Source organism: Oncorhynchus clarkii, chromosome 7 (genome assembly GCF_045791955.1).
Source record: "Oncorhynchus clarkii lewisi isolate Uvic-CL-2024 chromosome 7, UVic_Ocla_1.0, whole genome shotgun sequence".
Taxonomy (NCBI): Eukaryota; Metazoa; Chordata; class Actinopteri; order Salmoniformes; family Salmonidae; genus Oncorhynchus; species Oncorhynchus clarkii.
The window spans coordinates 71444621-71459114 of record NC_092153.1 but is presented as its reverse complement, the minus strand read 5'-3'; the positions used below and the strand labels follow the sequence as shown (position 1 = coordinate 71459114).

Below are 14494 nucleotides of genomic sequence, written 5' to 3'. Positions count from 1 at the left end.
ATGGTCTCACAAGGGGTCTTAGGATCTCATCTCGGTACCTAATGGCAGTCAGGCTACCTCTGGCGAGCACATGGAGGGCTGTGCGGCCCCCTAAAGAAATGCCACCCCACACCATGACTGACCCACCACCAAACCGGTCGTGCTGGAGGATGTTGCAGGCAGCAGAACGTTCTCCACGGCGTCTCCAGACTCTGTTACGTCTGTCACATGTGCTCAGTGTGAACCTGCTTTCATCTGTGAAGAGCACAGGGCGCCAGTGGCGAATTTGCCAATCTTGGTGTTCTCTGGCAAATGCCAAACGTCCTGCACCGTGTTGGGCTGTAAGCACAACCCCCACCTGTGGACGTCGGGCCCTCATACCACCCTCATGGAGTCTGTTTCTGACCGTTTGAGCAGACACATGCACATTTGTGGCCTGCTGGAGGTCATTTTGCAGAGCTCTGGCAGTGCTCCTCCTGCTCCTCCTTGCACAAAGGCGGAGGTAGCAGTCCTGCTGCTGGGTTGTTGCCCTCCTCCACGTCTCCTGATGTACTGGCCTGTCTCCTGGTAGCGCCTCCATGCTCTGGACACTACGCTGACAGACACAGCAAACCTTCTTGCCACAGCTCGCATTGATGTCCCATCCTGGATGAGCTGCACTACCTGAGCCACTTGTGTGGGTTGTAGACTTCGTCTCATGCTACCACTAGAGTGAACGCACCGCCAGCATTCAAAAGTGACCAAAACATCAGCCAGGAAGCATAGGAACTGAGAAGTGGTCTGTGGTCACCACCTGCAGAACCACTCCTTTATTGGGGGTGTCTTGCTAATTGCCTATAATTTCCACCTGTTTTCTATTCCATTTGCACAACAGCATGTGAAATTTATTGTCAATCAGTGTTGCTTCCTAAGTGGATTTCACAGAAGTGTGATTGACTTTAAGTGTTCCCTTTATTTTTTGGAGCAGTGTATTTCTATCTGAAAAGAATTGGGTAACTTTGCACCTTTCTGAAGCATCCAGGTATGATATGTCTGATGAAGCCATGATGGGCATAGAGACTCTGGGCTGGCAAGCCTGGCTGTTTGAGGCATTCTCTCAGGTGACAAGAGGCATTTATGCCAGGGATTGCAGGCGCTGATGGGTAGGTAGGCAAGGCGGGCATGGTGATATCTCCGCCCATTTGGGCCTGTAATGAGCCACTCTGACGAGCTTGTCTAACAGCAGTCAGTGAGAAAAAAATTTCTAACCGTAAACAGCCAGCCAGGGATAAGAAGTGCAAATGAGAGCGAGGGAGGAGAAAATGTGTCATGTGTACTGCTCTCAAGGCAGCAATACATTCTGTTTTAATGGGGCACCACAGCAGTAGCAGGCACTCTGTAGCAGCAGCCTGTTGTGTTTGATACCAAATTGGAGGAAATAAAGTGATTTGCTGGTCCAAACTCTCTCTCCCCCCCATTCCGTCTCCATCACTCCCCCTCCAAACATCCTAGATGTGAATTACGCCATGCATAGATTACGCATGAGGTCTGACGGAAGTACATTGGTTTCAAATGGGATGTGGTGCACACTAATAAGACTTTGCATATCCCGATCATTGCAAGTAGCCAAAAACCTTCCTCAAAAATAGTTGCAGTCTTCCAAATCTGTGCTAGTAAGGATAAAAGAAGCCAGTACAACAGTTGAAAGGAAAATAATTGTGTGCCAATCTCTTCCTTTTATTTGGGATTGAGATATAGTCTGAATCTATACAACCGATAGAATGAGACGAAGTAAACTTCAGACAAATCTTTTTAGATCCGAAAAACCGATTCGAGTGAAATATCCCTTTAATCCTGTCCTCATAAACAAGAAACTGAGCATACAAAAAAAAAGTTGGTACAAACTTTATATTCACATGATCAACAAATTGCATTTTGATGGTGTGTCAAATGGTGCAATTGCATCCCCTTGAAACTACTCAGCTAAACACACCTGAAAGAGAAATCACTTCAGCGTTATTGTATTGAAATCTTCAACTCTTTCTACATCACCTTCCCATCAAGGTGTACATTTGTTTGTGAGAATTGTGTATCAATAAACAGGACAATTACAACAATTTTTCAAATTCTTACAGATATAGCCTGAGGGACATTCTGGTGGTCTTTGCCATCTTTGGTTAGAAAGTTTACATAATCCCCTCTTATTTGTTATCTAATAAAGGTTAGCATTATTATTTTACCACATGTTCCAATCCAATGCTAGTGTCCCTCCAACTCCGTGATTACAATCACAGAATAAAAGAGGACCACTACCAATGCATCATTTATAGACCTAATCAACTTATGCATTACACAACACTTTATGTACTGTAATGTATACTGGTCAATACCAGACCTGGTTTCAAATACTTTAGCTAGGCTTGATTGAGCTTGCCTGGGACAATGGAACTAATAGAATAGTGGCAAAACTGCAAATCCTGTCCATTTGGCATTCCAGGCAGGCTAAAGTAAATGATAACAGTACTTAAAGATTTGAAAAAAGTATTTGAGCCCATGTCGGATCACCATGTAGCAGCAACTTCACACTGGCTAACAGTTACTCTTTCTCCCATGATTAGACGGATCAGATCATACTGATTAATTATCGTAAATACAAAGGTATCCCATTAAATAGCCTAAAATATCAACATAAAAAGGATTAAGTGATTTGTGTAATAGTGATTTTAGTTTAACGTTAAATAAAGCTATTTCAAGTCATTAGTGTTTAAAGCAAAATTAAATATTGCATAGTTCGTTAGAAAATAGAGTTTAAAACAAGTTTGTGATATAAATTGGTATAAAATATACAGCAGTAGCTTCCCATATTACAGTAGTAGATATGTTAACAAGAATGACCGTGTTTAAAGCAAAATCTAATATTGCACAAAAAATAGGTTTGATATAAAATAGTAAAAAGACATGGTGACATTGCAGTGGTTTCCCATGTACAGTGGCTATGTACAAATTAACAGTGTTGTTCCTTGACCACATAACCTCATTATTGGTTCTTTAGAAAAATAGTTTAAAATAATGTTACACCATAATACCGTGGTTTGACCATTACTTCAGCTGAAGGGAGGCAAAGAAGCCTTCTTGGCGACTTGAGCTAGTGGATGCCTTGCTCTTGCTTCCAAATCTGTAAATGTATAAGAATAAAAAACATTAAACTCCATCACTCTGATATAACCACAGATTAAGCAAATTAAGCACAGATATAATCCAAGCTAACAAGAATATTAAAAATACATTCAGGCAGATTTATCACCCAATAAAACACATTTCGGGCTGACTCCATTTACTTGACTGGTCGATTGTTTGGTCAATAGGCTGTTGGTCGACCGAGATTTCCTTAGTTGAGCAGTAGCAACAAAAACAAAATCATGGTGTACAAGACAAGCCTGATTCGCACCTGTCTGAGTGGACTAATCCATTGTGGAGGCTGTGGGGATGACACAGTCCATCACTCTATGACATGTGCCGCTGAAAATGTATATGGTCATATTACATAAGAACAACAGTGCAACACTAATAAAAATATTATTTTATAACAAATGTGCTTTCTATTTTTCTGGTTCTGAAACACCAGTGCATTTTCCTAGACCATGTTGCCATGTGCATAATAGCAAAGTTAACCAGCATATCTGTGTTGAGAACAATGTGGCGGAGGCAGCAGCGGAGTTAGGAGATGAGAAAACAGCCCGTCTTAATTGTCTAAGAAATGTGAAGAGAGGAAACCAACTTAATTCGATCTATAATCAATAACCTAACTTACATGTGCCTGGTTTAATAGATCATCAATATATCTACAGAAATAAGACAAACCGGCAACAAAAGCAGGATCTGAATGTTGGTTTAATAGCCTAGTGATTCTGTGAGCGCCAAGCCTCACAACATGTTACGTAAACAATTTCCCAAATCAAACTGGTTTTCATCTTTGCTATGCTGTAATGGCTTAAATTATATTTTTTTCAATTAAAACAGCCTCTCTGGTATCATTTAGAATTGATTTAGTGCCGTTTACGCTGTTTCAAATTCCTTCTTATAGTTATTATTATGATCATCATTATAATAATAAGTAATGTCATTATCATTAGTAGGCTTAGTATAGCAGCCTTGTATAACCACCTTCGAGCTGTAGGCCCAAGAGCCCATCCTGTTGAGTCTTAATACCATAACTTCCTGAGGCCTATATTTCAATACTTATATAGGCTACTGTATCAATCAATCATTTATTTGTTCATGTCATCACACAGCATACGAGACATTCATGATTTGAAATGCAGTCAAGCATTTTAGTTAAAATAAGCGACCCAAGAATAATTAGCGTAAACAATAAATAAATAAAGTTCCAATTCGGAAATTGCATTCATTGTTACAAATGGTCAGAAAAATATATTGTAATCTATACAGAACCTGTTCGGCACACATAATACGCACTCAGCGCTTGCTATTTAACTTATTTTTCTTGACCTCCAGTATTTCCCACAACTAGTCAAATTCATTCCACACATCTGACTTCCCCTTTACCTCCCGAGGAAGCAGTAAACATTGCCCAGTTTCAATTTTTTTTGTCACGTCCTCTGCATCCATTTTGCTGTCACATGTGCTATGTGTTCAGTTTGTTATAAGCAATTTATTGATGCGATTATGATATAGTTCAGGCCCTATTGGTCACGTGCATGCGATGCATACGTGTCACGTAAAGAGAGTGTTGAGGGAATAGGGGATGTTTTTCCTAAACAAAGAGGGATTTCGGTAACAGAACTTTTCAATCAGAAATGGCTGTAATTATGTTGCAGCTTCAGCAACACAGACAAAGCGATAAACGCTGTTGATGTTCTGTGGTGGTCGCTGCAGCAGGGTAAGAGAGAGAGACAACAGGTGTTAGTCACACTGTCACTCACTGACATTTGTTTTTTTAACACAGAGCTGCAAGTCTGAGTCCAGCCCGGCACAATCAAATCAATTGTGGTCAGACTGCCTCTAGTCATGCGTGTGACTATTGGGACTAGAAGTGCAGTGTGACTATAAGTGCACAGTTTCATCAAACAGTGCACTTAAAGCATCAGACAAGCTCAGTGCATATAGTTGATTTGATTAAAACACATAGGATTTGTTTATATATGGAAAAATACACGTTTTCAAATTTCGACCAGACGACTCTCGGTCGACCAAGATTTTTGTTGTTGTCGGGGACAGCCCTAAAACACATTAGACCCATTTGAGATGTGCCCTATGGTTAGAGTGTGGTGCTTACATGGTGGTGCTGGAGAAAGTCTGTTTCATGCGCTGAGACAGGGAGCTGGAAGAGGGTGTTTTAGTCATCTGGTGTTCTGGAGTGGTCACTGGTCCCAGCATGCTCACTGTGTGGCCAGAGAATTAACATATTTAGGAGAATATTATTATTTCAGACTGGCCAATATTGTGAGATCATTTTGGAAAATTGCCCACCCTGTATTTCCACATCACATTCAAGCATTACACACACACACCTACCAGAGAGAAACTGTACTGTAGCTCCAAAGTGAAACTAAGAGCATGCCATTTACATCATTCAGTACCTTTTTAAACTATTAACATAGCAATGGTAAAGGATACTGTACGTTTGGTATTTTAGACCTTCCTTGACACTACTGTATGTCTATAGGCCAGGAGAGACGGGTTCTCAAAGCTGCTTACCTTTGTGGTCTGGAGTGTTGTAGCAGTTAGCATTGTCTTTGACCACATCGTCTGGATGGGTGTGCTGCTCCACTGTGAACTGGCTCCAGTACTCATAAGGAAGGTCCAACAAGCACTCCATCACCTGTGTACATCAATTGGAATCTCTCAAAACTGTTTTCACCACTTAAGAATAGCCTTGTGTAGAAAGAACAGTAGTTTTCTCTGTGTGGAGAGAATCTTTGTTATTGGGTATTCAAAAGGGTACTGTAATATAATAACAATATTCTGTTCAACTAGACAGCTGATAAATAAGTCTCCACATAATATATAAATAACTTAAATTCAGCTTAGGGTCTGAATATTATTTTACATATCTATGTCTAAATATATATTTATATAGATCTCTACATACCCGTGGTTGTCTGTTGGTGTCATGCAGGATGGTCATGGGGTCTGGGACGGCATGACCCACCAGAGTGGGTCTAAACACTCTTGCGAGATTGGTGATGTCCATCTTGGTGTCTAGTACACACTGGGCCACCCTGAAAGAACATCGTCAACCATTTCAGAGGGATTCAAGTCAGGCTCAAGCTCCTCCAGTGCCTTGTGAAATCAGGACTTGCTTTTAAACTTGTCTTTTATTATGGGGGGCAGTTACTACAGAATTTAAATAACACTAACAGTTACATTTACCAACATTCAGCACTACAGTTTACAAACACGTGCAGGCAGGGGCTCCACTTTTGACTGGTTTTGCAAGTTACAGATTGTGCCTTAAATGGCGGTTTGATGGAGTAACCATGAGGTGGATTGAAGCCCTGTCATACCTCTGCAGGTGGATGGACAGATAGGCCAGAGTGTCTCTGTTAGGATGGGGCAGTTCACTGATGGTCTGGTAGATCATCGACAGGCTATTGCCATTGTCCTGGATTTCTGTGTTCAAGACAAGAGAAGTAACATAAGAAGAGCTCCATAGACTACTTAAAAGGTGAAGAAACCAATGCGTCAGCCAACAGCTGAAGATGGACCTGCAGCCTCCATGAAGTCGCGGTTGAGGCAGAAGGTGAGGAGAGGCTCCGGGAGGTTTCTCAGGAAGTTCTTGAGGAGGCCCGTGACACAGTGGATGTCCTCCACCTTGGTCAGAACAGGCACTGTCCTCCCCCGCAGGAAGCTCTTCTTCAGCTCCTTCACTGTGCGCCCCTCGCCCGACACACGGTACAGACCCATCTAACAGGGAGGGAAAGAGAAAGAAAGAATGGGATGGAATATTAACTGGCAGTCAGGATAGGAATGATGACATCAGTTCAATGGAAATGATCAAGGTAAAAACAAAACATTTGTAAAAAGTGCTGATATGCATAAAAAAAAGTAAAGTGAATTTTGTATGTGCTAAAGTGGCAACATTTAAGTGCTGAAATGGCTGCTCACCTCGTGTAAACCCCTGTGCTCGATCTCCTTGACACAGTGGACCACCAGGGCAGGGATCATGGGAGAGGAAGAGGGAGCGTAGTCTGCAAGGGTGCTTGGCTGCAACACAAGATAAACACTCATGACATGGGACATTTGGAGAAGGCATTCAAAACACATATGGTGTGATACAAAACAGTCATAATCCATCTAACCATACCCAGGACCCTGAATCATAAATACAAAATTATTATTAGTTATTGCTGTATAAGCATTGCAAATAGGAAGTGTTATCAATCTAAGAATATATAACTAACTCCCAAGGTGTAATACCTCTCTGGTCCTGATGGGGGTGCTGCCTGTAGAGATAGGGATACACGGCAGGGTGCAGTGGTCGCGGCATTCTGGGTGAGCCACCAGCCTGCAGTCCTGGCACCTCAGGTAGAGCTTCCCAAACTTGGTCTTCCTTCCACACGGCACACAGAACTCTGACCTGATCACCTGTGTGAGAAGGGACGGGACAGACAGAGGGTAGAAGAGGGGACGGAACAGACGGACGCTGGTGACACAGGTTTGTAGGCCAAACCTTTCGGACGCTAAAGACGTTTTCATGAGACACCGATTTTCATGGTCTGACAAACATCGCTGTAGCTGTGTCACCTGATGTGGGAGTGCGACATAGGCAGATGCGGTGGATTGAGACGCATCCAATGCAAAAAAACATATGTCTATCTTAAACTGATGGATTTTGATGGAATTGTTTTATTATTATGCTAATTAGATCCCCACAGAACAAGAAGTGTATTACAGACAAAAGTGTGTTACAAACAAAAGTAATAACAGAACGTGTACCGTTTTGGCAAGGAACTCGTGCTTTCGGGCCCCCACTTTGGCTCTGGGTGTTGTGGTTGGGGGCGGAGCCTTACTGCATGGGGTGCTGGGAGCCTCGCTAGCTGCCTCTGATTGGTCAATAGAAGTAGTGTCCCAGCCCTGAGCAGCTGGAAAAACAAGAGAACGTCAAGTTTTTACCCCTAAACTGGAAGAACTACCTAATTTTCTTCAAATTTTAATACATTGTGCGCATCTGAACATGGCTGTCAAGAATTAGGTACTACAGGCTTGTTAGTGCCGTCTCACCAGTCCTCTTCCTGCTGCCTGTCCAGTAGCCAGGCACTGTCTCCATGGTGGACAAGGCCTCTAACGGACATCCATTGACAGGCACTGTGATGGTGGTCTTGGTCACTATGGACTCGTTCACCTGTAATAATACATATATAAAACTTGAGTCACATGAAATAATGCTGAAAAAGGAGAAAGCAAAACAGAAGCATATTTTCTTTTTAACAATTTGAAACAACTGATAAAGGTCTACAGAGCAATGTTTTGTTTACATGCAAACGTTCAAGTGATGCGCACACATGCTAACATCAAAAACCCTGTAGCAGAATAGCTTTACTCCGATGTTGGGACCTTGACAAACTTAGCAGTGAGTGATGACCATGAAAACCCACAATGGCTATAGCTACTGTATGTTCAACAAGTATATTACTCTCCTGGCTTTATCTAGCTCTATTTGTGATACTTTACCTTGTCTCGCTTGGGTTGCTAGGTAATCAATCCTCTGACATCTGCAATGTTGGAGATGATAACCATCTGACTACTTTGTTAACTTAAATGTGCTGCATCTGAATTTGGATGTTGTCAAATTCACTTCAATGTAAACAAGCCTCTTTCTGGTGCTAAACTGAGCGCGCAACTTTTCACGGGCGGGAAATGGGTCTTTTGACTGAAATTCAACACATTGAATAGCAGTGTGCTGAGTGCTATCCAAATCAAGTGAGACTACGGTTAGATATTCTGTTTTTCTGTAGCATTAGCTACATTGGCATTTAACTTCAGAAGCCTGCATGGAGTTGCCTGGATACCCATCCACACCGCTCCAGCCAAACCGACAGTTCTTCTCTACGATTAGTTGGAATTTGCCTGCTGAAAACCCTGCATCAGAAGCTAAGCATTGATGGTCCTATTCTGTACCTTGATTTGAGATCATGTGCGGCTGGAAGTGGTGTTGGAGGGCCAGTAGGAGGCACTCTTTCCCCTGGTCTAAAAAAAACATCCCAACACCCCATGGCAGTGATTGGGGACATTGCCCTGTGTAGGTTGCTGTCTTTCGGATGGGACGTTAAACGGGTATCCTGACTCTCTGTGGTCACTAAAGATCCCATGGCACTTATCGTAAGAGTAGGGGTGTTAACCCCGGTGTCCTGGCTAAATTCCCAATCTGGTCTTCATACCATCATGGCCACCTAATCACCCCCAGATTACAATTGGCTCATTCATCCCCCCCTCCTATCCCCTGTAACTATTCCTTAGGTTATTGTTATAAATGAGAATGTTCAGTCAACTTACCTGGTTAAATAAAAATAAATAAAACATGTCTAGAATGTGAACACATTCTGACTGTTCTGATTGGTCCCTGAAACCAATTCTTTGGGTTTGAGCCAGCCTACATGACGTTATCAACTTCGATTGGTTAGAGAAGATCCAATCACTTATTCATTTATTTTGTTCAATACGCCTCATTTTGAAGTCACACAAACAACTTCTAGGATTGCAGTTTCAGACTGAATGAATGTAGCGATCAATAGAAACAAAGGAATTAAATTCAGGGCGAGTGGTCAGGCAATGCATTGTGTAGTACCCTCTTGGAAGTGCGGCCAGTGGAGCGGGGTTTCTTCACCATCTGCTGTGGAGGCTCAGCAAGGGTTCTGGAGGAACGCTGTGGAAACAAATAGGAATGACTGAGCTAACAGTACTTCCAAATGACTGCGCATTGTAGCACTACATTCCCACACTAACCTTGACTAGACACTTATAAATATAGATATAAAATGATAACAAAAAAATGTACCTACATTTCCATTGATGATCTGTCAAGCTCTAAACTAAAGAGTAACTATCCACTCACCCTTTTCTGCAGTTTTCTCAGTCGCACTGTCCTCATCACAGAAGAGTCCCAATCCTACAGGAAATATAGAGCAATGACAACCCAATAGTTCATGTTTATATAGGTAGTATTAGTGTGGCTATATCTGTTTGTCACTTTTTCTATTTTGGCATATTGTTTTCATGTATTTTTGTGATGTGTCACATATGATGTCCAAGACAAATGTCCCCCAGAGAATCATCTGTTTTAGCTAGACATAGCTAATGTCTGACAACAAGGAAGCAGATTAATCTATGGTGGTTAACCTGAAAGACATGATGACGGTAGGCTTGGTTACGATCCCTTTCTGAACCTGAACAATCTGGGTCATATTCACTAAACACAAAACTGAATCAAACGTTCCGAAACAGGATAGGCATATCTAATTACGTCTTCAAGGAAACATATATATTTGTTTTGCATTTCAAAACTATTTCCGTTGGGTGCTCCAATGAACGCAGGCCAGGCATGGCTGATGATGGCCTAATAAAGGGGTGTACAGTGCCTGTGGAAGGTGTTGAGGTTGGGGTTGTTCTTGGCAGCCTGGGAGTGGGCGTTGAGGAAGGCGAGGGCAGAGCGTTGCTCCTCACTCAGGTGGAGGCTGCTGCTGGAGCTCTCCGCCACCAGCATATCCCGGATCAGCTGGATCTGACGCTCCTACACACAGAGATCAGGAAATTACCCCACAATATCATAGCCACCCAAACAGTGTGATTCTGTGAATTTCTTACCAATTCATAAATAGTAACTAATTCATCTAACCATAGATTTCTTCAAACTTTGTCCTCTTTTTGACAGTAAACATCACAAATGAGCAGCATTACGCAATAGAAGCCACGACAACATGTACAATTCTGACGTAGAATTACCTGCGACCTGTACTGAAAGGTTGCAAGTTCGAATCACCGAGCTGACAAGGTACAAATCTGTCGTTCTGCCCCTGAACAGGCAGTTAACCCAATGTTCCTAGGCCGTCATTGAAAATAAGAATTTGTTCTTAACTGACTTGCCTAGTTAAATAATAGTAAAATAGAAACTTTTTAAAAAAAAGTAGCAGTCTTATAAACTGTTTACCAACCAGTTTCTGGTATTCTGCCTCTGCCCGCTGGCGCCGTCTGATCTCCACGTCCACCTGGTTGCGGGCGTGCTTCAGCTTTATCTCCAGAGCCCCCGTCTCAGTCTCTGTTTTGGTCAGCACCTCCTTGCAGGCTTCCAGTTCCTCCTCCCACTGCAGCCACTTCCTCCTGCAGTCCTCGAAGTTCAGAGCCATTTGGATGATAAAGCCAAGGGGATGGTTATTGGTTGAAGATCTGCTTTTATCTCATTCAGACCAGTTTACTCTTTTAAAGTCATTCTCCCCTATGATTTTTCTGGTGAGGGGTGAACGGGGGGGCATTGATGCCAACATTCTTTCAGGTAGGTGGCAACAGAGATGGGCCTTGTCTAAGTGAATGAGCAATAGGTCATTTTGTTATCCATTTCAGATGATTTAGCATTTTTTAAAACCTACCTCCACCCCCCCTTCAGTTTTGGGGTCATTAAGTGTCTTGTGCATGGGCACCTGGAAAACTTAAACCAGCAAACCTCCAGTTGCTAGTTAATCGTTCAATGTCATTATACATGGTTTTTCAACGAGTTTCTGGTCTGCTGAAAACCTGCCATCCCTGATATGCAATGGCATGGGCACTGATTCAACAATCCACCAAAAGCATGCTACACTGGTCACTTACGTGGTTCGAGGCCCTCATTGAGAATATCGGAGCATGCACAAAGATTCTGGAAATGGTTGTGCAGGTTCAGCGCGGTCGATTCCATGTCCTGATAATGCACGTGACAGAAACCCAGCAGGGGGCTTCAAAGATTTTCTATCAAAGACAGTACAGTATGTTTTAGAAACTCTGTTTCTAGTATAGCCTTTTCTCTCCGACTTTATTTATTTGGTAGGTAGTTATAACGTTAGCAAGACTATAAATAATAGATAGCTAGCCTAGCTGCCAAAGTTAGCTAAACAGATTGAAACGGACTCACCTCCACTTTTTAGCAAGCAAGCAGGGTATTAGCTACTATAGCCAGCTAACCTTTGCTAACTTTAATTTAAAAAAATATATATATATATTGAAAACAAACATGAGCAGATACTTACGGACTTTGGTCCTTCCTGGAACAGTGTCCCACGGCGGATGTTTCCAGCTGCTATCAAAGGCAACATCTATTGTAAATCGTGACAATAAGTGGGCTACCACACCTGTCTGGTCCAACTTTTCCAAGCGTTTCAAAAACCAGGCGCCGAGAAAGAAGGCGTTTCTTCGGGTGGGTTTTCTGACTATGCAGATGGCAGCTATTTGGGCATTATCGCCACCATGAGAATTGGAGTGTAACTACGCTCACAACGAGAGGCTAAATACATTCGAATAGGGTAGATTTTCCCAAACTCGCTCCTGGGGCCCCTGGGAGCACATATTGTTTTTTGCTCTAGCACTACACAGCTGATTCAAATCATCAAAGTTTGATGATGAGTTGGTTACTTGAATCAGCTGTGTAGTGCTAGAGCAAAAAAACTAAATGTGCACCCAGGGAGGTCCCCAGGACTGAAATAGGAATAGGGAACCTACAACTGCCTTGTAAAAACCAGTGTTGGTAGAAACAAATGGAGAATACATTAGAGAGAAATATTCCATGTTACATTCTTCAAGGCTCTGGGGTGAAAGACACCAAAGAGATATAGGGTGGAATGTCTGTGAATGATCAGGTCTTTACTCAGACACTGCTGCCTGTTCTCCTTTAGTTTGTCTGTCACACATGGGACATACCCCACAGCATCATTAATCAAACTATGCTGGCGTATCTGGGCCCTACATCAGCTTTACTGTGCCATATAATGAGGAGGACAGACACTCACTCACTTGCGGACACACGCTAACATACAAACACATTTGGATCAAAATTGTATGTGTTTGTAAAAAATAGGACGACATGCAAATAGGCAAACACACACCTGTACACACACACCACGAGCATTAACCCTGCTATGCTAGTCGCTCACTCATAATTGTCTTCTTTGTGTTTCACATTGCTCTTCCACTACTGTAGATCCATTAGTCTTGATTTGAGAACATTGGACTTGTCAGTCAATAATACTGACTCTTTGTCTATATCTATTATTTATACAACAGGCCCTTTCCGTGGCTCGACAAATATTCCACTAATCAAGCATCTATTAACTGCCGGGAACGCTCTCTTTCCTCTCAAATCAGTCTACTTTGTCTTGGACTGACTAGAGAAGTTAGTGAGTTTCCTTTCTAGGAAGCTTGGCATCCGTCTTACAAAGACTGTGATATGGAAAGAGAATATGAATTGACTTTGCATTACCAAACAACCCAGAGAAGGCATTTTGGGAAATAAGCCACCACCTATCATGTCAGTGAAGAGTTTTACCAACAGATTTTGATTAAAACACACCACTCCTTCTGCCCTACATCACTTAAATCTGTACGCATTCTTTGTACACACAATATTCTATCCACTGTAGCACTTAAACACAGACCAATCCTGCAACTCTAATGCATACTATCCAGACATATGATGCTGATAGGGATTCCCGCCACCTACAAGCATGTGTTCACACATGAGTTAAACTGATTAGAGTGAAACATGAGACTACCTGTAACACAGTGTGGATGGATCAAGTATTTTACAGTAAAGAGGGTACAGGAGAAAAAGCCTCCCCTGTCAGGGTCACTATCAGACTCAGGAATAAAACAATGAGGGTAACAGACAAAAAGTTAACTTCTGTAGATATATTCCATGTTGAATTTGCATTCCAATATTACACTTTATATACATCACAGAAGACTGAAATAATGTATAACAAAACTGTTTGGCACAGAATCTGATATTTTAAAAAAATAATGTTTTTAATTGTGAAAGTTCTTATCTTGAGCTGGATCCTGCCAGAACAGGGTCGGCACATCTGTTTTTTTCCGGAACCTATCTGTATCCGATACCTCATGTCATGTATAAATTATAATAAAAGAGATCAAAGTTCATTCGAGTTGCCTCTTTGTTAATTCTCCTTCCCCCTTAAAAACACAGTGTGAAAAAGTAGATTTTCAGCCTGGTCCTGATATTCTAGGAGTTGGGCCGACCTGGGCTTATGGTTTGCGTAACATTGTAACCTACAGCATGTTTGAGACCAACGCCTGGCGGTGACTGCGTGAGGAGAGCGCATGTGTCTCTCACAGAACTAGAATGATAATCACTTTATATGATCTCTCTCCCTTTCTCTGCTCTGATAGACATGAGCCTGCTGTAGGCTACCAAAATATTTGATCAACTTCCAAATATTAGTGTACAAAGTAAAAGAAGAGTAAGATAGGCTTTTGGCACCAGTGCATTGGCTATCACCAGCGAGAGAGGTGCTCATCATTGGGTGGGTCAGTGAAA

At 42.2% G+C, this 14494-nt stretch overlaps 1 pseudogene; it reads right to left on the bottom strand.

The window, feature by feature from the left end:
* Nucleotides 1–3057: 3057 nt before the first annotated feature.
* On the bottom strand, nucleotides 3058–12316 carry LOC139414440 (rac GTPase-activating protein 1-like; annotated as a pseudogene).
* Nucleotides 12317–14494: the final 2178 nt, after the last annotated feature.